We start from the raw sequence: 25,957 nt of genomic DNA, 5'->3' as shown, positions 1-25,957 counted from the left end.
CTTCCAGGAGCAGGGGAGGGCAGGATGGCGAGGTGGGAAGGCTGGCCTGGGAGCCAGCTCTGACCCGCTGAGTGGTTCTGGGTCCCATCGTCCATCTCTCTGGGACTGGTTCATCTAGAGTATTCAAACTGAAGATTTTGGAAGGCAGTCCGGTACGGTAGTAACCAGGCAAACGTGGTTTCTAGCTGACTCCACCACTCCTCTTGGGCAAGTCACTTGCACCCTTCTGAGTCTCCGAGTTCATGCCTGGGTTAAATATTTTGATGAGAAGCAGCACACGGTGTGTGCAGAAGTGCTGGCGCAGTGCCTGTCACATACTAGGTGCTGACTACATGGTGGCTGCTGTTCCGGACGCTTACTTGCATGTGTCAGTTAGGCTGGGCTGTGGTGCCCGGCTGGTTGGTTAAACAGTCGGTCCCGGCCAGGGCTTCACACGGGGAAGCATAGCTCAGAGCTGCCCCTATGTACAGGGACCATGAAAGGGGCAATTATCTTCCATTCCAAGAAGAGGCTTCTATAATACCCCTTTGCCTTAGACGCAGGTCTAGATGTTGCTGTGAAGGTATCTTGTGGATGTGGCTAACATTTAGAATCAGCTGACTTTAAGGCCCTTACCCTTGATAATGTGGGTGGGCCTCCTCCAATCAGTTGAAGGCCTTAAGAGCAAAAACTGAGCTTAACTGGGAAAGAAGGACTTCTGCCCCCAAACTGTCACATAGAAATCCTGCCTGAGTTTCCAGCCTACTGACATGCTCTATGGACTTCGAACTCGCCAGTCATCGCAATTCCTTAAAATCACTATCCAGCCATATCTAACCATCCTATGGTTCTGTTTCTCTGAAGAATCCTGATTGATCCACTTGCCCTTGGCCAGGACCCCTTCAAAAAGATTCACAAACCTACTAGAACATTTTTGGACTGAAAACTTGTAAAAGACACCCTAGGTAGCTACAGAAGTAAATGAGAAACCTGCTGGTATAACAGAGCACGGCAAACACAGGGACTCAGAGGCAGCTGGCACCGGGTTCAGGTCCTGCCTGCCACCGTCCTGTGACCTTGGCGACACTGTAGTCACAGGTTCCCCATCTGTAAAATGGAGGTAACACTCCTCTCTTACCAATCAGCACTGCTGTGAGGATGAAATAACCATTTAGAGCCAGGCATGCACCTGACGTGGAATAACTGAGTAACAAGTGAGCTTGCGTCCCCCTTCCCAGCTCAGCTTCCCGCTGGGCCTGGTGCAAGAGAAAGTACGAGGGCAGAGGGTTCAGAAAAGGCCACAAACTGCCCACAACCAGGACAGATTTCTGGCTTGCCAGCCTGCCTGTCTATGGAAACAGAGTTTATTTGATTTCGGTCTCCAGCCAGCTCCCCGAGTCCTTCCTCATGTCAAAAACAATTCAGGTGTTTCTGACACAGTAAATTCATCCTTTCCAGTCTGGTGGGGCCGACCTGGTAGCAAGCTGTGAACTGGGTGGTGTCTGTCTTCCAAGTCCCCCATCTCCTCTCCCGTGCATCTTTTCCCCTCAGCCTCTCGTGCTAGTTTACTCAAGTATGCAAATAGTTCATGGCCTTTTTTGCTCCCATTTGGTAAAACTGGTGACCGAGTTTGCAGGGGGGTGGGGGTGGGGGATGTGAGTAGCAAGGCTTCCTGCGCCAGTTGAGGGGACGGAGGTGGGCAGAGACTGCAGGCTTTCATGGGGCTCAGCGCTAAGTTGAAGAAACAGCACGAAAGAGTACACTGTTAGGTAGATGGGCTTCCTGGCGCTTAAAATGACCAAACCTGAAGACTGACCCTGGCAGTTGACCGCGTATGCACGTGCGCGCGCGCACACGCACGCACGCGCGCACACGCACGCACGCACGCGCACACACACACACACACACACACCCTCCCCCTCTTCCTCTCTCTTTAACTCCATCCTTTGCCCTAGAGGCAGGTCTCTGTCACCAGGAAAACAGCCCAGGTTCCTGGCATGAAGAGATTATGGGAAAGTGTCTCAGAGAAATAAGAAACAGGGATGAGCTGTGTGGTTCTAATGACGTCACCTCATCAGTGGTGAAGATGAGGGCTCTGAGGCTGGGAGGCTTAGATTTGCAACCCGGCTGATTACTTAACCTCTTTGTTCCCCAGCTTCTGTCTGTAAAGATGGGGATGGTGATCACAGCATTAATCTCAGAGGGTGTTTGTGAGGACTGAATGAGCTCCTATATGTAAAATGCTTAATCCATGCCTGGTAGGTGACAAGCACTGATGTGCGCTGGCCATCGGCATGAGTGTCCGTCCCTCTTATGCCAGCCTGACCGCGCTCATAAAGCCTGGCGCCCACCCTGGATTCTCCCACTTCGCTCTTTCATTGGTTCCTCGCTTGTTCCACTCTGTGCCAGGCACTGTTGAAGCACTTGGGATACACTGGTAAACAGAACAGGCAGAAATCCCTGCCCTCGGGGAGCTGACATTTTACACGTGGGGGACAGACGAGAAGAACAGAGTGAATCACATAGTGTGTTGGAAAGTGAGACCTGCTGAGAGAGAACGGAGCTGGGTTAGGAACGCCAGAGGTGGAGAATGGGCTGTACTTTTAGATAGGCAGGCGTCATGGAGAAGGGGATATCTAAAACAGATACCTGGAGTAAGCGAGGGAGCATGCCATGTGGTGACCTGGGTTAAGAGCTTTCTGGGTTAGGGAAACAGCCAGTGCAAAGGTCCTAATGACAAGAGCACAGCAAGGAACAGAGAGAGGAAGGGGACCAGAAAGGCCATGGTGGAGGGGGAGGGTGCTGCAGATCATACAGGGCCTTACAGATCACTGAAGGGTGTGGTGGGCAAATGCCTCCCCCGCCTCTCCCCCAGTGAAAACCACCTCCTAATCCCAGGAACCTGCAGCTATGTTACCTTACACAGCAAAAGGGACTCCGCAGATGTGACAAAGGATGCTGAGACAGGAAGGTTATCCTGGATGATTCAGGTGGATTCAGTGTAACAGAGAGCATCCTTCTAAGAGGGAGTTAGGAAGCAGAGGCTGGAGTGATGTGGCCACAAGCCAAAGAATGTGGGTGGCCTCCCAGCAGCGAGAAAAGATTCTCCCCTAGAGCCTCCAGAGAGCAGCCCTGTTGACACCTTGATTTTAGCCTCCACAGACCCTTTTCAGCATCCTTACAGCAGCAACAGGAAACCAATACAAAGGTCTTGAGATCTTACTCAGTGAGATGGGGAGCCGCCAGGGAACTCTAAGCTGAGTGAGAGGACCTGCTTTCTGGATTGAAAGAATCACTCTGCTGCTGTGTTGAGAGCCGACTGTAGTGTCGCCTGGGTGGAAGCTGGGAGGTCAATTACGAGGCCCTTGATGCAATACAGGGGCTACCTTATGGGATGGCCAGATATTCTGATGTTTCAAGAGGAGCCTACTAAAACGATTTTCAGTACATGTGGGGAATGGGTCTCTCTCAGGGGCTGCCAGTTTGAAGAGAGGCTGAAGAAGAGCACGGTCTTCCACATCGGACGATGCTGATTCTATCTCAATACCGCTTCACTAATCGTGTAATCAGGGGCAATTTTCTTAACTCTGGGCTTTTGTTTCCTTATCTTGATGATAATAAATACTTCACAGGCTTGGTTATGAAGAGAACTAAGATAATATATTCATTAATTAGTGAATATTTATGAAGCCAGACCAGAAATATTGAGTCCAGAGCTGGGTGAACAGATAAAACCTCTGTCCTGACAGAGTCCAAAGTGGAGAGAGGCAGAAGTGTAGGCTCTCTGGTGTGGAACTTCCCATCACTGAGCTGTATGTCCTTTTCATTTTTTCATAGAGACAAAAAGTATAAAGATTATTAGGCACTGAGCAGAGAGGGAATGGGGAGTTACTGTTTAACGGTTACAGAGTTTCGGTTTTGAAGGCACAAAGAATTCTGGAGATAGACGATGGTGATGGCTGCAAAACAATGAGAATATTCTTTTAATGCCACTAAACTATACACTTAAAAATGTGTAGATGGGTTAAGATGATACATTCTTAAAAAATTTTAATTTTATTGGAGTACAGTTTTATCATGTGTTATTTTCAGGGGTACAGCAAAGTGATTCAGTCATACATATATTCATTCATTTTTAGATTCTTTTCTCATATAGGTTATCACAGAGGATTGAGTAGAGTTCCCTGAGCTACACAGTAGGGCCTTGTTGGTCATCTACCTTATACATGGTAGTGTGTGGGTGTTTATCCCAAGCTCCTGATTTATTGCTCCGCCTCCACCTTTCCCCTTCGGTAACCACAGGTTTTTTTTTCAATATCTGTAAATCTGTTTTTGTAAATAAGTTCATTTGTTATCTTTTTTTAAAAAAAGATTCCACACATGAGTGATATCATGTGGTATTTGTCTTTCTCTGTCTGACTTCACTTAGTATGATAATCCTTAGGTCCATCCATGTTGCTGCAAATGGCATTGTTTCATTCTTTTTTTAATGGCTGAGTAATATTGATTATATATATATATATATATATATATATATATATACCACATCTTCTTTACCCATTGATCTGTGATGGACTTTTAGGTTGCTTCCATGTCTTGGCTATCGTAAACAGTGCAGCAATGAACAGTGGGGTGAATGTATCTTTTTGAATTATGGTTTTCTCTGGATATATACCACAGAGTGGGATTGCTGGATCATATGGTAGTTCTATTTTTAGATTTTTAAGGAAACTCCATACTGTTCTCCATAGTGGTTGTATCAATTTACATGCCTACCAATAGTGTAAGAGGGTTCCCTGTTCTCCACACCCTCTCCAGCATTTATTATTTGTCAACTTTTTGATGATGGTCATTTTGACTGGTGTGAGGTGATACCTCATTGTAGTTTTGATTTGCATTTCTCTGATAATTAGTGATATTGAGTATTTTTCATGTGTCTATTGGCCATCTGTATGTCTTCTTTGGAGAAATATCTGTTTAGTTCTTCTGCCCATTTTTCAATTGGCTTGTTTTCTTTTTTTAATTTATTTTTTATTGAAGCATAGTTGATTTACAACGTTGGGTTAGTTTCAGGTGTACAGCAAAGTGATTCAATTATACATATTATGTCTTCTTTTCTTTCCTTTTGTTTTTTTACATCTTTATTGGAGTATAATTGCTTTACAATGGTTAGTTTCTGCTTTATAACAAAGTGAATCAGTTATACATATACATATGTATCCATATCTCTTCCCTCTTGCACTTCCCTCCCTCCCATCCTCCCTATCCCACCCCTACAGGTGGTCACAAAACACAAAGCTGATCTCCCTGTGCTATGCAGCTGCTTCCCACTAGCTATCTACCTTACGTTTGGTAGTGTATATATGTCCATGCCTCTCTCTCGCTTTGTCACAGCTTACCCTTCCCCCTCCCCATATCCTCAAGTCCATTCTCTAGTAGGTCTGTGTCTTTATTCCTGTCTTACCCCTAGGTTCTTCATGACATTTTTTTTTCTTAGATTCCATATATATGTATTAGCATACGGTATTTGTCTTTCTCTTTCTGACTTACTTCACTCTGTATGACAGACTCTAGGTCTATCCACCTCTTTACAAATAGCTCAATTTCATTTCTTTTTATGGCTGAGTAATATTCCATTGTATATATGTGCAACATCTTCTTTATCCATTCATCCGATGATGGACACTTAGGTTGTTTCCATCTCTGGGCTACTGTAAATAGAGCTGCAGTGAACATTTTGGTACATGACTCTTTTTGAATTATGGTTTTCTCAGGGTACACGCCCAGTAGTGGGATTGCTGGTTCATATGGGAATTCTATTTGTAGTTTTTTAAGGAAACTCCATACTGTTCTCCACAGTGGCTGTATCAATTTACATTCCCACCAACAGTGCAAGACGGTTCCCTTTCTCCACACCCTCTCCAGCGTTTATTGTTTCTAGATATTTTGATGATGGCCATTCTGACCGGTGTGAGATGATATCTCATTGTAGTTTTGATTTGCATTTCTCTAATGATTAATGAAGTTGAGCATTCTTTCATGTGTTTGTTGGCAGTCTGTATATCTTCTTTGGAGAAATGTCTATTTAGGTCTTCTGCCCATTTTTGGATTGGGCTTTTTTTTGTTATTGAGCTGCATGAGCTGCTTATAAATTTTGGAGATTAATCCTTTGTCAGTTGCTTCATTTGCAAATATTTTCTCCCATTCTGAGGCTTGTCTTTTCGTCTTATTTATGGTTTCCTTTGCTGTGCAAAAGCTTTGAAGTTTCATTAGGTCCCATTTGTTTGTTTTTATTTCCATTTCTCTAGGAGGTGGGTCAAAAAGGATCTTGCTGTGATTCATGTCATAGAGTGTTCTGCCTATGTTCTCCTCTAAGAGTTTGATAGTTTCTGACCTTATATTTAGGTCTTTAATCCATTTTGAGCTTATTTTTGTGTATGGTGTTAGGGAGTGATCTAATCTCATACTTTTACATGTACCTGTCCAGTTTTCCGAGCACCACTTATTGAAAAGGCTGTCCTTTCTCCACTGTACATTCCTGCCTCCTTTATCAAAGATAAGGTGACCATATGTGCGTGGGTTTATCTCTGGGCTTTCTATCCTGTTCCATTGATCTATCTTTCTGTTTTTGTGCCAGTACCATACCATCTTGATTACTATAGCTTTGTAGTATAGTCTGAAGTCAGGGAGCCTGATTCCTCCAGCTCCGTTTTTCGCTCTCAAGATTGCTTTGGCTATTCGGGCTTTTTTGTGTTTCCATACAAATTGTGAAATATTTTGTTATAATTCTGTGAAAAATGCCAGTGGTAGTTTGATAGGGATTGCATTGAATCTGTAGATTGCTTTGGGTAGTAGAGTCATTTTCACAATGTTGATTCTTCCAATCCAAGAACATGGTATAACTCTCCATCTATTTGTATCATCTTTAATTTCTTTCATCAGTGTCTTATAATTTTCTGCATACAGGTCTTTTGTCTCCTTAGGTAGGTTTATTCCTAGATATTTTATTCTTTTTGTTGCAATGGTAAATGGGAGGGTTTTCTTGATTTCACTTTCAGATTTTTCATCATTAGTGTATAGGAATGCCAGAGATTTCTGTGCATTAATTTTGTATCCTGCTGCTTTACCAAATTCATTGATTAGCTCTAGTAGTTTTCTGGTAGCATCTTTAGGATTCTCTATGTATAGTATCATGTCATCTGCAAACAGTGACAGCTTTACTTCTTTTCCGATTTGGATTCCTTTTATTTCTTTTTTTTCTCTGATTGCTGTGGCTAAAACTTCCAAAACTATGTTGAATAAGAGTGGTGAGAGTGGGCAACCTTGTCTTGTTCCTGATCTTACTGGAAATGTTTTCAGTTTTTCACCATTGAGGACGATGTTGGCTATGGGTTTGTCATATATGGCCTTTATTATGTTAAGGAAAGTTCCCTCTATGCTGACTTTCTGCAGGGTTTTTATCATAAATTGAATTCTGTCGAAAGCTTTCTCTGCATCTATTGAGATGATCATATGGTTTTTCTCCTTCAATTTGTTAATATGGTTTATCACATTGATTGATTTGCGTATATTGAAGAATCCTTGCATTCCTGGAATAAACCCTACTTGATCATGGTGTATGATCCTTTTAATGTGCTGTTGGATTCTGTTTGCTAGTATTTTGTTGAGGATTTTTTCATCTATGTTCATCAACGATATTGGCCTATAGTTTTCTTTCTTTGTGACATCCTTGTCTGGTTTTGGTATCAAGGTGATGGTGGCCTCGTAGAATGAGTTTGGGAGTGTTCTTCCCTCTGCTATATTTTGGAAGAGTTTGAGGATAGGTGTTAGCTCTTCTCTAAATGTTTGATAGAATTCGCCTGTGAAGCCATCTGGTCCTGGGCTTTTGTTTGTTGGAAGATTTTTAATCACAGTTTCAATTTCAGTGCTTGTGATTGGTCTGTTCATATTTTCTATTTCTTCCTGATTCAGTCTTGGCAGGTTGTGCATTTCTAAGAATTTGTCCATTTCTTCCAGGTTGTCCATTTTATTGGCATAGAGTTGCTTGTAGTAATCTCTCATGATCTTTTGTATTTCTGCAGTGTCAGTTGTTACTTCTCCTTTTTCATTTCTAATTCTATTGATTTGAGTCTTCTCCCTGTTTTTCTTGGTGAGTCTGGTTAATGGTTTATCAATTTTGTTTATCTTCTCAAAGAACCAGCTTTTAGTTTTATTGATCTTTGCTATTGTTTCCTTCATTTCTTTTTCATTTATTTCTGATCTGATTTTTATGATTTCTTTCCTGCTGGTAGCTTTGGGGTGTTTTTGTTCTTCTTTCTCTAATTGCTTTAGGTGCAAGGTTAGGTTGTTTATTCGAGATGTTTCCTGTTTCTTAAGGTAGGATTGTATTGCTATAAACTTCCCTCTTAGAACTGCTTTTGCTGCATCCCATAGGTTTTGGGTTGTCGTGTCTCCATTGTCATTTGTTTCTAGGTATTTTTTGATTTCGTCTTTGATTTCTTCAGTGATCACTTCGTTATTAAGTAGTGTATTGTTTAGCCTCCATGTGTTTGTATTTTTTACAGATCTTTTCCTGTAATTGATATCTAGTCTCATAGCGTTGTGGTCAGAAAAGATACTTGAAACAATTTCAATTTTCTTAAATTTACCAAGGTTTGACTTGTGACCCAAGATATGATCTATCCTGGAGAATGTTCCATGAGCACTTGAGAAAAATGTGTATTCTGTTGTTTTTGGATGGAATGTCCTATAAATATCCATTAAGTCCATCTTGTTTAATGTATCATTTAAAGCTTGTGTTTCCTTATTTATTTTCATTTTGGATGATCTGTCCATTGGTTAAAGTGGGGTGTTAAAGTCCCCTACGATGAATGTGTTACTGTCGATATCCCCATTTATGGCTGTTAGTATTTGCCTTATGTATTGAGGTGCTCCTATGTTGGGTGCATAAATATTTACAATTGTTATATCTTCTTCTTGGATCGATCCCTTGATCATTGTCCTTCTTTGTGTTTTCTAATAGTCTTTATTCTAAAGTCTATTTTGTCTGATATGAGAATTGCTACTCCAGCTTTCTTTTGGTTTCCATTTGTGTGAAATATCTTTTTCCATCCCCTTACTTTCAGTCTGTATGTGTCTCGAGGTCTGAAGTGGGTCTGTTGTAGATAGCAAATATATGGGTCTTGTTTTTATATCCATTCTGCCAATCTGTGTCTTTTGGTGGGAGCATTTAGTCCATTTACATTTAAGGTAATTATCGATATGTTATGTTCCTATTCCCATTTTCTTAATTGTTTTGGGTTCGTTATTGTAGGTCTTTTCCTTCTCTTGTGTTCCTTGCCCAGAGAAGTTCCTTTAGCATTTGCTGTAAAGCTGGTTTGGTGGTGCTGAACTCTCTCAGTTTTTGCTTGTCTGTAAAGGTTTTAATTTCTCCATCAAATCTGAATGAGATCCTTGCTGGGTAGAGTAATCTTGGTTGCAGGTTTTTCTCCTTCAACACTTTAAATATGTCCTGCCAGTCCCTTCTGGCTTGCAGAGTTTCTGATGAAAGATCAGCTGTTAGCCTTATGGGGATTCCCTTGTGTGTTATTTGTTGTTTTTCCCTTGCTGCTTTTAATATGTTTTCTTTGTATTTAATATTTGACAGTTTGATTAATATGTGTCTTGGCGTATTTCTCCTTGGATTTATCCTGTATGGGACTCTCTGTGCTTCCTGGACTTGATTAACTATTTCCTTTCCCATATTAGAGAAGTTTTCAACTATAATCTCTTCAAAAATCTTCTCAGTCCCTTTCTTTTTCTCTTCTTCTTCTGGAACCCCTATAATTCGAATGTTGGTGCATTTAATGTTGTCCCAGAGGTCTCTGAGACTGTCCTCAGTTCTTTTCATTCTTTTTTCTTTATTCTGCTCTGCAGTAGTTATTTCCACTATTTTATCTTCCAGGTCACTTATCCGTTCTTCTGCCTCAGTTATTCTGCTATTGATCCCGTCTAGAGTATTTTTAATTTCATTTATTGTGTTGTTCATTGTTGTTTGTTTCATCTTTAGTTCTTGTAGGTCCTTGTTAAATGTTTCTTGCATTTTGTCCATTCTATTTCCAAGATTTTGGATCATCTTTACTATCATTACTCTGAATTCTTTTTCAGGTAGACTGCCTATTTCCTCTTCATTTGTTTGGTCTGGTGGGTTTTTATCTTGCTCCTTCATCTGCTGTGTGTTTTTCTGTCTTCTCATTTTGCTTATCTTACTGTGTTTGGGGTCTCCTTTTCTCAGGCTGCAGATTCGTAGTTCCCGTTGTTTTTGGTGTCTCTCCCCAGTGGCTAAGGTTGGTTCAGTGGGTTGTGTAGGCTTCCTGGTGGAGGGGACTAGTGCCTGTGTTTTGGTGGATGAGGCTGGATCTTGTCTCTCTGGTGGGCAGGTCCACGTCTGGTGGTGTGTTTTGGGGTGTCTATGGACTTATTATGATTTTAGGCAGCCTCTCTGCTAATGCGTGGGGTTGTGTTCCTGTCTTCCTAGTTGTTTGGCTTAGGGTGTCCAGCACTGTAGCTTGCTGGTCGTTGAGTGAAGCTGGGTGCTGAGATGGAGATCTCTGGGAGATTTTCGCTGTTTGATATTGTGTGGAGCTGGGAGGTCTCTTGTGGACCAGTGTCCTGAAGTTGGCTCTCCTACCTCAGAGGCACAGCAATGACTCCTGGCTGCAGCACCAAGAGCCTTTCATCCACACGGCTCAGAATAAAAGGGAGAAAAATTAGAAATAAAGAATTAGTCAAGTAGAAAGAAAGAAAGAAAGAAAGGAGGGAGGGAGGAAGGAAGGAAGGAGGGAAGGAAGGAAAAAAAGAAAGAAGATAAAGTATGATAAAATATAAAGTTATTAAAAGAAAAAAATAATTATTAAGAAAAAAGAAAAATTAAAAAAAAATCAAAGACAGACGGATAAAACCCTAGGACAAATGGTGGAAGCAAAGCTATACAGCATAAATCTTGCTCTCAAAGTCCACCTCCTCAATTTGGGATGATTCGTTGTCTATTCATATATTCCACAGACATCAAGTTGATCATGGAGCTTTAATCTGCTGCTTCTAAGGCTGCTGGGAGAGATTTCCCTTTCTCTTCTTTGTTCTCACAGCTCCCAGGGGCTCAGCTTTGGATTTGGCCCCGCCTCTGCGTGTAGGTCGCCAGAGGGCGTCTGTTCTTCGCTCAGACAGGACGGGGTTAAGGGAGCCGCTGATTCGGGGGCTCTGGCTCACTCAGGCCGCGGGGAGGGAGGGGTGCGGATGTGGGGTGAGCCTGCGGCGGCAGAGGCCGATGGGATTTTGCATCAGCTTGAAGTGCGCCACGCGTTCTCCCCCGGGAGTTGTCCCTGGATTCCGGGACCCTGGCACTGTGGCGGGCTGCACAGGTTCCCTGGAAGGGGGGTGTGGATAGTGACCTGTGCTCGCACACAGGCTTCTTGGTGGCAGCAGCAGCAGCCTTAGCGTCTCATGCCCGTCTCTGGGGTCCGTGCTTTTAGCCGCGGCTCGTGCCCGTCTCTGGAGCTCCTTTAAGCAGTGCTCTTAATCCCCTCTCCTCGCGCACCAGGAAACAAAGAGGTAAGAAAAAGTCTCTTGCCTCTTCGGCAGGTCCAGGCTTTTCCCCGGACTCCTTCCAGGCCAGCCGTGGCGCACTAACCCCCTGCAGGCTGTGTTCACGCTGCCAACCCTGGTCCTCTCCCTGCATCCGACCGAAGCCCGAGCCTCAGCTCCCAGTCCCGCCTGCCCCGGTGGGTGAGCAGACAAGCCTCTCGGGCTGGTGAGTGCCGGTCGGCACCGATCCTCTGTGCGGGAATCTCTCTGCTTTGCCCTCCGCACCCCTGTTGCTGTGCTCTCCTCCGCGGCACCGAAGCTCCCCACTGCGCCACCCGCAGTCTTCGCCCGCGAAGGGGCTTCCCAGTGTGTGGAAATCTTTCCTCCTTCACAGCTCCCTCCCACTGGTGAGGGTCCCGTCCCTATTCTTTTGTCTCTGTTTATTCTTATTTCTTTTGCTGTACACAGGTACGTGGGGGGTTTCTTGCCTTTCGGGAGGTCTGAGGTCTTCTGCCAGCGTTCAGTAGGTGTCCTGTAGGAGTTGCTCCACATGTAGATGTATTTCTGGTGTATCTGTGGGGAGGAAGGTGATCTCCACGCCTTACTCTTCCGCCATCTTCCTGTTTTTTTTGACATAGAACTACATGAGATGTCTGTATATTTTCGAGATTAATCCCTTGTTGGTCACTTCATTTGCAAATATTTTCTCCTATTCTGTGGGTTGTGTTTTCGTTTTATGGTTTCCTTTGTTGTGCAGAAGTTTTTAAGTTTAATTAAGTCCCATTTGTTTATTTTTATTTTTGTTACTCTAGAAGGTGGATTAAAAAAGATACCATTGTGATTTCTGTGAAAAAGTGTTCTGCCTATGTTTTCCTCTAAGAGTTTTATAGTGTCCGGCCTTACATTTAGATCTTTGATCCATTTCGAGTTTATTTTCGTGTATGGTGTTAGGGAGTGTTCTAATTTCATTTTTTTTTACATGTAGCTGTCCAGTTTTCCCAGCACCACTTATTGAAGAGACTGTCTTTTCATTGAGCTACCATATGATCCAGCAGGCTCATTCGTGGACCTATAACCTAAGACAGAATTGGAAAGACACAGGCAGGCAAATCTGCACTGCACAGTATTACAAGAGACTCGGTGTCTTTTCTCTGTTAAATTGATCATAGGTGCATGAATTTATTTCTGGGCTCTCTATCCTGTTCCATTGATCTATATTTCTGTTTTTGTGCCAGTAACATATTGTTTTGATTACTCTGGCTTTGTAGTATAGTCTGAAGCAGGGAGTCTGATTCCTCCAGCTCTGTTTTTCTTTCTCAGGATTGCTTTGGCTATTTGGGGTCTTTTGTGTTTCCATATAAATTCAAAATATTTTGTTCTAGTTCTGTGAAAAATGCCATTAGTTGAACTGTGTTCTAAAAAGCAGAAGTGGGACTTCCCTGGTGGTGCGGTGGTTAAGAATCCGCCTGCCAATGCAGGGGACATGGGTTCGAACCCTGGTCCGGGAAGATCCCACATGCCACGGAGCAACTAAGCCCGTGCGCCACAACTACTGAACCTGTGCTCTAGAGCCTGCGAGCCACAACTACCGAAGCCTGCATGCCTAGAGCCCGTGCTCCGCAACGAGAAGCCACTGCAATGAGAAGCCCGCACATCGCAACAAAGGGTAGCCGCCCCCCTTGCCTCAACTAGAGAAAGCCCGTGCACAGCAACAAAGACCCAATTCAACCAAAAATAAATTAAAAAAAGCAGAAGTTAGCCAGTCAGGGGAGGGGGTTCAAGGTATTTGCAAAATTTGGAAATAAGCAAGCATATAGGATTCAGGGGAACTGAATTTCTTAGAACACACCTGGTACATTGTAAGTGGTCAATAAACAGTAATCAAAAGTGCTTGTAGGGCTTCCCTGGTGGCGCAGTGGTTGAGAGCCCGCCTGCCAATGCAGGGGACACGGGTTCGTGCCCCGGTCCGGGAAGATCCCACATGTTGCGGAGCGGCTGGGCCCGTGAGCCATGGCCGCTGGGCCTGTGTGTCCGGAGCCTGTGCTCCGCAACGGGAGAGGCCACAACAGTGAGAGGCCCGCGTACCGCAAAAAAAAAAAAAAAAAGTGTTTGCAACGTTTCCGTAACAAGCACTGTGCCAGGCACTTTATAGGCATTACTCCTTGAATCACTGCTGATATACTATGACGTATGTACTAGTATTCCCAGTTTACTGAAGAAGACATTCAAACTCTGAGAGGTTAAGTAATTTGCATTAAAACGACAAATGATGATGATGATAAAATCATCATTGTATGAATTAAGGCTGCACCAGTGTAGAAATAACCTGGAAAGATCAATAATCACAGGATCTACGTGGACCAAGTCTGTTAATGTGGTGACTTTGCAGCTGGAGCGATGAGCTTCTTGGAGCTCATGGATTAAGGCAGTTGGTGGGAGAGGTTAGGAAGGGGATGGAGGGAGATGGCAGGAGGCTGCAGCCTGCATGCGGATGCTCTGTACATGGCATCCCAATGGTGGATCCCACATCGTAGTGGCTAACTGGGCAGAGGCCAGAACACAGGTAGTGTTTGGAGGTGCAGAGGCGGGCGTCGACCTCCTGGCTTACTGAGCCTCCTGCACTGATTCTTTTTTTTTTTTTCTTTACCATCCACTAGCTTCTCTAACAACTACAGTCTGCCTCTGACTCCTTGGATCAGGCCAGGGTTGGCAATGTCCCCTCACTGTCAAATCCAACAGACTTCTCCATTCTCATCTTTCTCGACTTTTCTCTGCACTTGGTGCTAAAGACCACTCCCGCTGCCCTTAGCTTTAGAACAACGTCCCAGAATTCTGGAGAACATCTTCCCACCCTCTTGGGCTTTGATCAGGGTAATTGTTTTATGCATCAGCCCTCTTGATGCTGGTTACCGTCTGGACACATCTTGTTGCCCCTACTCCCTGGGCAGGGATGGAGATCCTCACTCTCTAGACACGAGAGCTTCCACTCCTATAACAGAAGTGGTTGGGCTGATTTCTTTGTTGGTGCCATGAATGGCTGAGGTTGGTGCTGACAGGTGACAAACTGCTCGGAACCATGGGGCCGAAGGCACTGGGGCTGCTGTCAGGATGCCAGGAGAGAATGAGACATCGGCTCTCTGGGCCTCAGATGTCCACGGCATCAAATGTCAGAGAGCCGACTGTTTAATCAACCCTGTGTTGTAAGGAATCCAAGCGATGCTCATACAAGTTCCCAGGACTCACTCACAGGAACGTTATATTACAAGGAATGGGAGGAGGGAAAGAAATTTGTGCTGGAGTGCATGTCTGTTTCTGAAACCCCAGAACAGTATCACGCTTTCTCTTAAGGCTTTGTGTGCAGCCAGTTAGAGAACTTTGCTTCCCTGCACCTCCCCTGCCCACCTCTGTTGGCCTTGATGCGTCCCCCTTGATGATGGGCTACATCTTCTTTGGGACTGGTTCGTCCTGGACTTTTCTATTTTTATTTTATATTGGAGTACAGTTGTTTTACAATGTTGTGTTAGTTTCAGGTGTACAGCAGAGTGATTCAGTTATACATATACGTGTATCCATTCTTTTTCAGATTCTTTTGCCATATAGGTTATTACAGAATACTGAGTAGAGTTCCCTGTGCTATACAGTAGGTCCTTGTCGATTGTCTATTTTATATATAGTAGTGTGAATATGTTAATCCCAAACTCCTAATTTATCCCTCCCCACTTCCTTTCCACTTTGGTAACCGTAAGTTTGTTTCTGATGTCTGTGAGTCTGTTTCTGTTTTGTAAACAAGTTCATTTGTATCATTTTTTAAGATTCCACATATAAGTGATTATCATATGGTATTTGTCTTTCTCTGGCTTATTTCACTTGGTATGATAATCTCTAGGTCCATGCATGTTGCTGCAAATGGCATAATTTCATTCTTTTTTACGGCTGAGTAATATTCCATTGTAGGTATGTGCCACATCTTCTTTATCCATTCCTGTCCATGGACACTTAGGTTGCTTCTGTGTCTTGGCTATTGTGAATAGTGTTGCTATGAACACTGGGGTGCATGTATCTCGTAAAATTATGGTTTTCTCTGGATATATGCCCGGGAGTGGGATTGCTGGGTCATATGGTAGTTCTATTTTTAGACTTTTAAGGAACCTCCATACTGTTCTCCATGATGGTTGTACCAATTTATATTCCCACCAACAGTGCAGGAGGGTTCCCTTTTCTCCACACCCTCTCCAGCATTTATTGCTTGTAGACTTTTTGATGCTGGCCCTTCTGACAGCTGTGAGGTGATACCTCATTGTAGTTTTGATTTGCATTTCTCTAATGATTAGGGATGGTGGGCATCGTCCTGGACTTCTTTGCTCGCCGAGGATGGCGGGTGGTGGCAGTGGTAATAACACGCAGAGTGCCTGCTTATGTACCTATCAGCTCTGCTAGGCTTGAGGTCAAGGATGAGCCTTGTTCATGGTTACGTTTCTAGCTCTGGCACTGTGTCAGGCACACATCAGGCAAGCAATAAATACGCAGGGAATGAAGGAATCAATTTGCAGTTGTCTTATGTGAGAGAGAGGGTGGTACTGTGAAGAGAGCCCTTTGGAAGCAACAGAGCTGGGTGGCAACTGTAGTTCCGCCACTTAAATACATACGACTTTTGATCAAGTTTATCTTTTGCATTTAAAAAATAACGTTTGTGATTAAAAAAGATAATATTTGGGGACTTCCCTGGTGGTCCAGTGGTTAAGACTCTGCACTTCCACTGCAGAGGGCGTGGGTTCGATCCCTGGTTAGGGAACTAAGAGCCCGCATGCCAGCGCAGCACGGCCAAAACAAAACAAACCAACAAAAAACCCGGAAAACATCTGTCAAGCACCTAGCACAACACCAGGTGCATGGAGGGTGTTTGTAAACGTCTCTCTCCCTTCCTCAGGCTGCCTGCACCCTCGTATCCTCCCACGAGGCTCACGAGGTGTAGATGGGGCACAGTTGGGGTGATCCCTATTTGAAGAGAAGGCTGAGATTCCCCCGTACCTTTCTGATTTCAGCTTATTCCTGGAAGTATGTGGGCGCGGTACAAACAGAACCAGGGAGCAAGCTGGCAGCTGGTGAGAAGCAGCAGGGCTACCTTGGCCACAGATACCAGCAACCAGTGAGCACAGAGAGGTGCGTGTGCACGTGTACATGTGTGTCTGTGGCTCTGAGAAGCCCCCTGGTCCCCAGCTGCCCCCCACACCCCTTACACTGCCTACCTTCAAGAGTACCAGATAGAATCATGGCTTCCAACCAGAGCAATGGGAAATCATCTGAATAACACTTTTCAGGACTTAGCAACCTACCTCTGGGCAGAGAGGGCGGAGGGGGCAGAGTTAAGCTGTGCTTATCATCTGCTCAGGTAACTGTGGAGGCAGACCTGGGCACAGCCCGTCCCAGGCCTTGCTGCACTCCCCTGCACAGGAGGCCAGGTAATGGGGTTTGCTAAGATTCTATTACAGTTGCCTAGGAAATGAGTTCCCAGCAGACAGGCTTCCAGGAGGTGTGTGTGGACAACAGCAAGGACTTGCAAATGAGGGAGATAAAGCTGCCTACAGGGAGTGGCACCGTAAGACAGACACATCACGGATGCGGGCAGAGTCATCTTGAGAGCTGGGGGGCCCCCAGGGCCAGCAAAATTGGGTGGTTCCTGACTTGATGGCATTAACACATCCAGAGGGAGAAGCTGTCAGGCAGGGAGGGGCAGGAAGGAAAGAGAAGCTAAGAATGAGCTTTTGGGGCATGTTAATAAAAGAAAAAGCTGTCGTTGACTGCGCCCGGCTCTGTGCCAGGGACTCTCCAGGCAGCATCTCATGTCCTTCTCAACATCCTCATTCATTCCTATCTAATTACCCCACTGCCCCTTTGCCGTTAGCAATCACGGCTGAACATCCAGCGGTGCTTTCTATGTGCCGCCCCGGGTCAGCTGTGAGCTGGAGGTTAACTGCAGGGGCCATTAAGAGCTTTGCAGTTCAGAGGGCAGCTCTGGGGCAGCCTGCCCAGATTCAGGCCCTACCTGGACACTCACCTGCTCGTACTCTCCAGCAAGTTACATCTTTGTGCCACTGTTTTATCCTCCCTGAGACGGGGATATATTAGGACTTGGGCTGTGGGGTTTTGTACGAATTAAATGGATTATCTCATGTAGAGCTTAAGACAGTTCTTCCACGCATAGAATGCACTTGATAACTACGACCTGTGAGGATGATCATGGCCATCATGATGATGGTAGAGATCAGCCCAGCAGGCGTTTGGATCAATAAACAGGTTAAGCACAACAGCAAACAAATGGCTGGAGAGGGTGTGGAGAAAAGGGAACCCCCCCCACCATTGTTGGTGGGAATGTAAATTGGTGCAGCCACTATGGAGACCAGTATGGAGGTTCCCCAAAAAACTGAAAATAGAACTACCATACGACCCAGCAATCCCACTCCTGGGCCTATACCCAGAGAAAACCATAATTCAAAAAGAGTCATGTACCACAATGCTCACTGCAGCGCTATTTACAATAGCCAGGACATGGAAGCAACCTAAGTGTCCATAGACAGACGAATGGATAAAGAAGATGTGGCACATATATACAATGGAATATTACTCAGCCATAAAAAGAAACGAAATTGAGCTATTTGCAGCAATGTGCATGGACTTAGAGATTATCATACTAAGTGAAGTAAGCCAGAGAAAGACAATTACCATATGATATCCCTTATATGTGGAATCTAAAATATGCCACAAATGAACTTATGTACAAAACAGAAACTCACAGACACAGAGAGCAGACTTGTGGTTGCCAAGGGGGCAAGGGGATATGGAGGGAGGGAGTGGGAGTTTGGGGTTAGAAGATGCAAATTATTATATACAGGATGGATAAACAACAAGGTCCTACTGTATAGCGCAGGGAACTATATTCAATATCCTGTGATAAACCAAAATGGAAAAAAATATAAAAATGTAAATATATATGTATAATTGAATCACTTTGCTGTACAGGAGAAATTAACACAACATTGTAAATCAACTATACTTCAATAAAACAAACAAATATTATAAAAACAGTAAGCACAGAACGCCTTTGGATAAGCCAGGATAAGCAAGATGTCTGCTTAGTGATGCTGTGCCTGTGGGCATGTTATTTCACCCAGGCATCCTCATCTGTTAAATGAACTGTAATGAAGTTAAATGACAAAATACATGCGAAAGTGCTTGCAACAGCGCTTGGCCTGTAGTACATGCTCAATAAATGTTAAATGTTGCAGTAGAAACAAAATGACGAATGTACACAAGGGAACGCCACCTGGTAATGTCCCTCATCGAGCAGCCAGTCGGCCTCGCCTGGCGCCACCTGTCCCTGGCCTTGTTCACATTTCTGTCCTTCATTCAACCAGTGTTTACAAAGCCGCCATCATGTGCCAGGGGACACGTGATGGGGGAGGGCGGTTAGCTGTCATCCTGCAGAGAACACAATGAAACTGGAATCTGTCACTCCTGTACACTCTCAGGATATAGTCTCAACCAACGTGGCACGTTTGTCCCCTCAAAAGCGAGGCAACATTTGCAAAGCAAAGCACAGAGGTTTAAAGCTTCAAGCACTGAACAAAGATGAGGATTCTGCTGGGTTAGAGAAAGAGGCGAGAAACCTGCCCCAGTCTCGTGGATGTGGGACGTCCCAGCAGACAGAGCTGTCTAGGCCTCTACCATTCTGGAACATTCCTTGAACATGCCAAGATATTTCATGCCTTTATACCTATTAGTCCTTAAAGCCTGAACTGAGCTATCACCTATTTTCGAGGTCTTCCCAGCCCACCCACGCTGGGTCGTCATCTTGTGAGTCTGACCTTGCGTATCTTTTATCTCTGTACCTGTATTGATAATGACAAGAGCAACAGCAGTGTGTGCAGCTGGAGTGCCCCCTAGAATGTAACCCCATGAGGGCAGGAGCTCGGGCTGTGCTGTGCACCGTGAAAGCCCCAGTGCCTAGAACACAGCCTGGTCATGGCAGATGCACAGTGTATATCTGTGGAATGTAGAACATACCAGGCATGTGCTAGGTGCTTTCCAGTACTATTCCATTTAACCTTCCCAGAACCTTAAGAGTGAAGAAAGAATAGGATCTTCACTTCACAGGTGCAGAGTTTGAGGGTTAAGTACCTTTCCCAAGGTCCAGTAAAGGCTGAGTGAGGAGCGCTCAGTGTTGAGATGCAGGTCGAGCGAATCCAGAGACAGCACTGTCTGGCACATAGTAGGTGCTCACTCAATAGTTTTTGGAGTGAATGAGCACGAGTATATAGTTTCTCATTTCATTAAAAAAAAAAAAAAAAGATGGTTACATGAAGTTACCAGGCTGTACTGAAGGTGGCAGTTCGCAACAGCGGGGGTATGGGCGGGGGCCTGGCAAAGACGTTCAGTTCTGAGCGTCAAAGCACAGAAAATTAACTTCTGTTGAACACCTACTGGACCCCCGCAAGAAGCTCTTACTAGCCCCTTTACTAACTGAGGAAGCAGAGGACTGGGGAGACGAAATAAGCAACCCCGAGTCACATCCTTGACAAGCACGGTAGGACCTGCAGGCAAAGGCCGGTCTGCGTGACTTCTGCCACGCCTGCTGAATTTCACTTGACATGTCTGAAATCAGGAGTGAACGCTGCACATCTCCACCCTCATTTTTTTTTTTTTTTTTTTCTTTTTCAGTACGCGGGCCTCTCACTGTTGTGGCCTCTCCCGCTGCGGAACACAGGCTCCGGACGCGTAGGCTCAGCGGCCATGGCTCACGGGCCCAGCTGCTCCGCGGCATGTGGGATCTTCCCGGACCGGGGCATGAACTCATGTCCCCTGCATCGGCAGGTGGACTCCCAACCACTGAGCCACCAGGGAAGCCCTCCACCCTCATTTCTTAGAAGACACAGGTGAAGGGGTGGGAGTGATATTTTAGTGAAACTCTGCAGCTATGCCCATGCATGTAACCGATTTCATTATTTTCCAGTTGATCTGTTTGTTTTTGCTATGATAATAGCTGGTTGCTAAGCAACTGCTCAGGGAGCTATGATGCTGAACCTTTTTTGGTAACCTAGTAGGCTCCCCAAAAGGGGTGATATGGGTGTGTTTGGGGGTCTAATCAAAGGGCTGCCAACCAGCCTGCTCCGGTTTCCTGAGTTTTGAGAGGGATCTAGCCCCTTCCGTTAATGAGCAGGCTATTGTAGAGGGGTGGCCACCTTCCTCCTCTGGCACTAAGATTTAACCTCTCCGGGGCCTCTGTTTGGTCACCTGTAATAACACTTACCTCACACAGAAGAAATTTTTCCTTAAGCTAATGGCAAGTCAGTATGGTTATCTTCACATGAAAAGGACAGTGCACGCCTACTTGGGACTTCTGATAGAATCGTATTCCTTACCAGTTCTCAAAATTCTAGTTCCTAGAAATGATCAAGGTCAGAGGTCATACCGACAAGGGATTAATCTCCAAAATTTACAAACAGCTCATGCAGCTCTATATCAAAAAAACAACCCAATCAAAAAATGGGCAGAAGATCTAAATAGACATTTCTCCAAAGAAGACATACAGATGGCCACAAAGCACATAAGAAGATGCTTAACATCACCAATTATCAGAGAAATGCAAATCAAAACTACAATGAGTTAGAACCTCATAACGGTCAGAATGGCCATCATCAAAAAGTCTACAAACAATAAATGCTGGAGACGGTGTGGAGAAGAGAACCCTCTTGCACTGTTGGTGGGAATGTAAACTGATACAGCCACTATGGAGAACAGGATGGAGGTTCCTTAAAAAACTACAAATAGAACTACCACATGATCTGGCAGTCCCACTCCTGGGCAGGGCATATATCTGGAGAAAACCATAGTCCGAAAGGATACATGCACCTCAATTTTCACTGCAGCACTATTTACATGGAAGCAACCTAAATGTCCATCGACAGAGGAATGGATAAAGATGTGGTACATGTATATAATGGAATATTAGTCATAAAAAAGAATGAAATAATGCCATTTGCAGCAACATGCATGGACCTAGAGATGATCATACTACATGAAATAAGCCAGAGAAAGACAAATACCACAGGTTATCACTTATATGTGGAATCTAATGAAAAGAAGAGATACAAATGAACTTATTTACAAAAGAGAAGCAGACTTACAGACATCAAAAACAAACTTATGGTTACCAAAGGGGAAAGGTGAGGGGGTGGGAGGATAAATCAGGAGCTTGGAATGAACACACACACACTACTGTGACCAACAGGGACCTACTGTATAGCACTGGCAACTCTACCCAATATTCTGTGATAACCTATATGAGAAAAGAATCTAAAAAAGAATGAATATATGTATATGTATAACTGAATCACTTTGCTGTACACCAGAAAGTAACACAACATTAGAAATCAACTATACTCCAATAAAATTTTTTTAAAAAAGGTCAGAGGTCACAAACTGGTGGTCTGTGGGGATGAGAAGGTTCTATTCATCCTGAAGACATGTTTGGTCTGACTCAACAGTGTTTACATTTTTTAAAAAATTAGTTGTCAACACTAAAAATTAAAACATGAAAATCCAGATTTCTAGCTCCTCTTGAAAAACAGGTTGAAAAAAACAGAATTGTTGGAAGTCACACAGTTTTTTACGGCACAGAGTGTGAGCTGGAACCAGGGTCGCAGCAGGTGCCTGTCCACCATGACACTCAGAGTCAATGCCATGATATCCTGCTTAGTCCGGGAAGGACGTGGGCACAGCAGACCAAGAGGGGCCAGCACGAGACACAGGCCAAAGCAGGCAGGACTTGCAGGTACAGGCTTTTGAAAAGGAAGCCTCAGGTGACAACATTTGAAAGAGGTTCCCTGTCTTGCTTTAAAAGTCCAGCCACCTTTGCAGACAGTTACTGATTTCAGCTGCAGAATCTCTCTCTGGTCCATCTACCTGTCTCTGCAGCTACTTCTGATCCCTTTGCTAGGCCTCCAACATCTCTCACCAGAATGAACGCAAGAGTCCCCTAACTTATCTCCTCTGGCCCTACTGACTGTGATCCTTCCCTGAGGCAACAAGAGTGATCCTCCTTAAATGCACACCTAATCATGCCATTCTCTCAGGGATCTTCCATTACCCACCCCCCCACCCCCCGCCGCATAAAGCCCAAACTCCTTAGCGTATTTTATGAGAAGTCCTGAGGGACCCACCCTGGCTTACACTTCTGGCCACATCATCTCTTGCTGTTCTCCCCATCAGGGCTCTGGCCACCTGCCTCTCCAGAATGGCTCTCTCTCTCTACCTGGAACATCGTCCCCTCTCCTGGCAAACTCCAGCTCAGCCTCAGGCCTCCATTTAGATCTAACCTCTTCAGGACATCTTTTCCTATACTGCCTCCCCCCCAGATGAGGCTGAAAACCCTGGGAGAGGACACACCCATCACAGTACCTAAGGAGTCTGCGTCTTTGCTCAACTGTCATGCCTGTTGGTCTAAACCTCTGGGATTCACAGATCCTATCTGTGTAGTTCACAGATAGGGGGGCCCCTAAGGCGCCTCGTAAACGGTTACTCACTAAACGAATGGATACTATGGATGGAGAAGAAAGAATCCGGAAAGTCCCACTATCTTTTCACTCTAGACGGAAGTCGCTTTGCTTCTCTGGTCTGTTCTCACGTGTGCAGTAAAAAAACACTGGACAAGATCAGTTATTCTCAACTCAGGGTCTCTGGACTCCCATAGGGCCTGTGAAGAAAGGAATGGGGTTTCAGGGGCAATCTGCAATATTTCAAAATGCGTGAGGGGAACCACATACCTTCTGGTGAGGAGGTGGCTAAAGGCCAACTCAAACTTCAGGTGACTGTGTAGTAAGGAAATGTTAATTAATGGGCAATACCAGTTACCTCACATTGGGAAAGGTCATGATTAGCAGTTACTGACGTCTTTGATCAATAAAACATAGAAAGACGACATAAAACGCAGTCTGTTCACGTGTAATGTTTTTCAAATCACGAGGCCCACGAGACAAAATTATATAGTCTTTGGATGGGGGAGCAGAGACCACAGACTTTTAAGATGGGGCCAGTTCACCTTCAACTAGCTGGAAGGAAGTCTCTGCGGGTGCTCCCGCAGTAGAGCCCCAGAAGGTGGGCTGTGGTCCAATAGCGAAGCCTCTCTCTTGCTGGGGGAGGGCAGCCCTCACCCCTACCGTCTGTTCCCTTGAAAGCCCCGCCCGACACACCCAGAGCCTGTCATCATGCTGCAAGCTGCAGAGGTTTCACAATTCACAGGAATCAGGGGCTGAAAGTGCTGTCTGGCCACACGGGGGCGCCCTCACTCCACACACTGGTATCCCAAGGCCCAGCTGGAGCTGGAAGACAGCTCCATTCCTGGCGTCCCTGCAGGGTCAGGAGTTAGGGTTCACAGAGCTCCCTACCACAGCCAATGCTTTTTGGGAAGACACCTCTCATCCTCCCTGACTGAGGGTTATGTTGACTCAGGGTCGCTTACCTGTTGTTTTTTTTTTTTAAACATCTTTATTGGAGTATAATTGCTTTACAGTGGTGTGTTAGTTTCTGCTTTATAACAAAATGAAACAGTTATACATATACATATATCCTCATATCTCTTCCCTCTTGCATCTTCCTCCCTCCCACTCTCCCTATCCCACCCCTCTAGGTGGTCACAAAGCACCGAGCTGATCTCCCTGTGCTATGCGGCTGCTTCCCACTAGCTATCTATTTTACATTTGGTAGTGTATATCTGTCCGTGCCACTCTCTCACTTTGTCCCAGCTTACCCTTGCGCCTCCCCGTGTCCTCAAGTCCATTCTCTAACGTCTGCGTCTTCATTCCTGTCCTGCCCCTAGGTTCATAAGAATTGTTTTTGTTTTTTTAGATTCCATATATATGCGTTAGCATAGGGTATTTGTTTTTCTCTTTCTGACTTACTTTGTATGACAGACTCTAGGTCCATCCACCTCACTACAAATAACTCAATTTCGTTTCTTTTTAGGGCTAATATTCCATTGTATATATGTGCCACATCTTTATCCATTCATCTGTCAGTGGACACTTAGTTTGCTTCCGTGTCCTGGCTACTGTAAATACAGATGCAAGGAACATTGTGGTGCATGACTCTTTGCATTACGGTTTTCTCATCACCTGTTGTTCTTAATAAAGACAGTCTGGAAGGGACTCCACCTGCTCAGAGGGGAGAGATTGATGCTATGGCATCCCAAGATAACCCTGGAAGGAAACCTGACTCAGACAGTGGACAGAGAACAGTCTGCCTTCCCTTGACCTAGAGAGCAGGGCACCGGGGGAGCTCGTACCACATCCATGCTCCGGCTTCAGTACCAAAGGTTTGAAGACTCTTGTGGGAGCTCTTTTGAGAGTGAGACAGACAGAGACAGGCACGCGCGTGCGCGCGCACACACACACACGCACACGCACACACACACACAGGGAGGGAAGTGGGGGAGGGCAAGAGACCAGGAGAGAGAGAATTCAGACCCTGCTCTGTTTGGGACAGTCACAGACCCCAGAGCAGCCAGACAAGTATGAAGCAGGGCAGGCTGCAGACCTGGGGTCCCACAGATACTGGTTCGAATCCCGGAGCCGCCTAGGTGCACCTGAGCAGGTTACTTTGCTTCTCTGAGCCTCACCGTTCACCACAATAAAAGGGAGGGGGTAACCATGCCTGCCTTTTGGGCTTGAAGCGTGGCTCCAGCAGGACAATTAACATATGCAAACCACCCCTCATGGTACCTGGATCAGGAAGGTACTCACCTGGCAGCAGAGATAACTCATGTTGACAAACGACAGTGCTAAAGGATTGAAACGAATTTTGACCATTTACATCTTGTGACTTTAGTTTGCTCACGTGGGGACTTTTGGCCTAGGTGAATTCCATAGTCCCTTCCAGTTCAGATGGTTTGTTATTCCATAATAAATGCAACAAGCTGAGAGCTCTTCCCGGCTGCTGGATGCCTGCCTGCCTGCCCCCCCCCCCCCCCCCCCCGCCATGGGGAGAGCTGGATGCAGTCACAGAGAGTCAGGCCGGCTGACCCCAGCTCCCACGTTAGTGTGAGCTCCCCATCTCGCTCCCAGTCTCCCGCTGGGAACATAAAGAATGATAATAGTACCCGTGGCAGGGACTCCGCAAGGGGAGGAAATGAAATCCCACTTGCCATGCGTTCAGAACAGTGCCTGACACTTAGCGAGCGCTTCACTAAACGTTCGCCGTCACCACCGCTTTGATTTGTTTTCCAGAAAAGGCAGTGATCTTTCTAGAATGTTTAGAGGAAGGCTGTCTGATCCAAAATTGCAGGAGGAATGATATGTTTTCATAAGAGCTATAGGAAGAGCATTAGACTGGGAGGCAGGAGATGCTTCCTGGACCAAGCTCTGCC

At 45.2% G+C, this 25,957-nt stretch overlaps 1 protein-coding gene across 2 annotated transcripts in view; it reads right to left on the bottom strand.

Moving 5' to 3' along the window:
* Window positions 1-25,957, bottom strand: part of LARGE1 (LARGE xylosyl- and glucuronyltransferase 1) — a 586,234-nt gene that overhangs the window by 11,770 nt on the left and 548,507 nt on the right. The window lies entirely within an intron of this gene.

This window comes from Stenella coeruleoalba (assembly GCF_951394435.1).
Source record: "Stenella coeruleoalba genome assembly, chromosome: 11".
NCBI classification, from domain to species: domain Eukaryota; kingdom Metazoa; phylum Chordata; class Mammalia; order Artiodactyla; family Delphinidae; genus Stenella; species Stenella coeruleoalba.
This window is presented reverse-complemented; position numbering and strand designations above follow the sequence as displayed.